At 39.6% G+C, this 2,581-nt stretch overlaps 1 protein-coding gene across 1 annotated transcript in view; it reads right to left on the bottom strand.

The window, feature by feature from the left end:
• The window catches only part of UBE2F (ubiquitin conjugating enzyme E2 F (putative)), a gene marked incomplete at its 3' end in the record, with an annotated part of 36,601 nt that overhangs the window by 12,310 nt on the left and 21,710 nt on the right, over positions 1–2,581 (bottom strand). The gene's annotated exons all lie outside the window — the stretch shown is intronic.

Genomic DNA, 2,581 nt, shown 5'->3' on the forward strand with positions numbered 1-2,581 from the left:
CAGATGACGATAATAAACACTTCCAATACTCAGTACAGCGGTTCAATGGTACAGGAGCCTGATTAAACCCCAACCAGCTGTGTGCTCTGTTCATAAATAACAGGCAGCAATTCACAACAGTGCTTGCTCCAGAGCATTCCTCTCACCTTTTAGGCTCTTGAATCTTTGCACTAAGGAAGTTTATACCCCAGGTACCAAAGGAAGTGTTGAAGGCCAGGTTGGATGAGGCTTTGAGCAACCTGGTCTAGTGGAAGGTGTCCCTGCTGCTGGCAGGGGGGTTGGGACTGGATGAGCTTTAAGGTCCCTTCCAACCCAAACCATTCTATGATTCTATAAATGTACTATGAGAAGTATAACAATAAAGACAGTCAAGATCCTAACACTTAATAAAAAAACCCCAACCAACAAACAAATAAAACCAACAAAAAACCCCAACAAAAAACCCCCACAAAAACCAGCTCATGCAATAATCCTTGACCAACATAACTTTTAATAACATATAATGCATGTCCCATGTATTCATAGACTATAAATAAAGGAATATTAGAAACTTGTGAAGGCATCTTCTGGAATGCAGAGTCCTCTGATTTCAGAAACATAACCTTTCTACTTTACTAGCAGTGTTACTGCACCATTCTCCAAGCTCAGTCTGGGAAATCAAGCTATTACATTCCAGACCACTGTGCCTCCTTCATATTTGTATATAGACAACACCCTGACTGCAACTGCTACTACGTGTAACAGTGAATTTAGGTTTGGTGCATCTGAACACATCAGCCAAAGGTCTCCCCAGAGACATTTCCTCTCCTATACATTCTTCAGCCCTTCTGAAAGAAGGGCTCTGAAGTATCAACACTAAAAGTAAAAAAAAAAACAACCCAGAAAGTAGAAGGATGGGAAAAAAAGTAACAAAACCAAGCAAAATTATCAAAACTATTTAAACTAAAAGAAAATGAGGCTTCCTTCTTCCTGCAATTCATACACCTGAATGCAAATACTGCAACTCAAGTGCTCGGATGAGTCTAGTTTCCTTCTATATCAAACTATCAGAACACAGAACGGCAGGTGTAATTCCTGAGAACCAGACGAGTGCCCCAATTGTTTCCATTTTCGGAGTCAATCTTGTTCTTTTGACAGCTAAGCTCTGAAAACAATGTCTCAAGTTATTTTTATTGTAATTGCATCTCCATTCCCTTGCAAGGTTCTGTAATTTCAGTAAAGTACAATAATGAAATACTAACATTTCTCATGCTTGAAAAGGCCAAGTTACCTGGAGCTTTCTATTTATCTAAAATAAGATACCGTAGACATTTGTAGGTCCTCTGGAAAGATGTTTGCTTAATAACCATTGAAGTGGTTATTTTTTAAGATACTTAACTAAACAGCCTGGGATACAGAACTGGTAAAGTGTGCTAAAGGAGGCCACTTGTCACCATACCTGTGGTTTCCACATCCTCCACTGCATGCTCTCAAAAGGGATTAATCACCTAAGTCCAGCATCATAAGCACCAGTTTGAAAGGCCCAGAAGAAGAAAGAGAAAATGAAAAGAGAAAAGAGAAAAGAGAAAAGAGAAAAGAGAAAAGAGAAAAGAGAAAAGAGAAAAGAGAAAAGAGAAAAGAGAAAAGAGAAAAGAGAAAAGAGAAAAGAGAAAAGAGAAAAGAGAAAAGAGAAAAGAGAAAAGAGAAAAGAGAAAAGAGAAAAGAGAAAAGAGAAAAGAGAAAAGAGAAAAGAGAAAAGAGAAAAGAGAAAAGAGAAAAGAGAAAAGAGAAAAGAGAAAAGAGAAAAGAGAAAAGAGAGAAAAAGCTTTTCCTTTCTGTTCACCTATTTCATTCTTTCTCTTCTAGATATACCATTTTTTGTGTGAATAATCATTAAGTGCAGGTCTCAAGAATAATTAACGGGAGAGAACAGATGAGGTTGGAACCTCAGCCAGAAGGGAGACTCTCAGGTCTGACTCATCTGCACTTCTGAGCAACCTCTGCCAGACAGTTCCAAATACTTATTTTTTCTTTAAGCAATAACATCATTGAGGCAATAAAAGCCCCAAGGCTGTTTGGTTACAAACACTGGACTGCAAAAGAAGAGTCAGAGAAATGATTATTCCCACTCCCTGAGATTCATGACACCGCATCTGGAATACTGTGTCCCACTTTGAACTCCCCAGTACCAGATATAGTGACAAACTGAAGTGAGCCCAGCAGACAGCCATCAAGATGAGGATGAGACTGGAGCACACAAAGTACAAGACGAGTTGAGGGACCTGGATCTGATCAGCCTGGAGAAGAGAAGGCTGAAGATGTGGATCCTATTGCTGTCTACAGCTACCTAGTAGGAGGATATAGAGGAGATGGACTTGGGCTTTTCCTACAGGTACACAGTGATAAAGCAACAGACAAGCAGCAAAAAGGGAAATTCTGAACTGATATAGGAAAAAAAAAATCAAAACAAAGGTAAGTAAACATAGGAACAGAGGCCCAGAGAGGTGGTGGAACCTCCATCCTAAGAGATTCTGAAATGCCAACTGCTCCAGGCCCTGAGCAACCAAACTGCACTTTTAACACTACCCCAGCTTTCAGCAGG

Source organism: Antrostomus carolinensis, unplaced genomic scaffold (genome assembly GCF_000700745.2).
Source record: "Antrostomus carolinensis isolate BGI_N321 unplaced genomic scaffold, ASM70074v2 scaffold29879, whole genome shotgun sequence".
Lineage (NCBI taxonomy): Eukaryota > Metazoa > Chordata > Aves > Caprimulgiformes > Caprimulgidae > Antrostomus > Antrostomus carolinensis.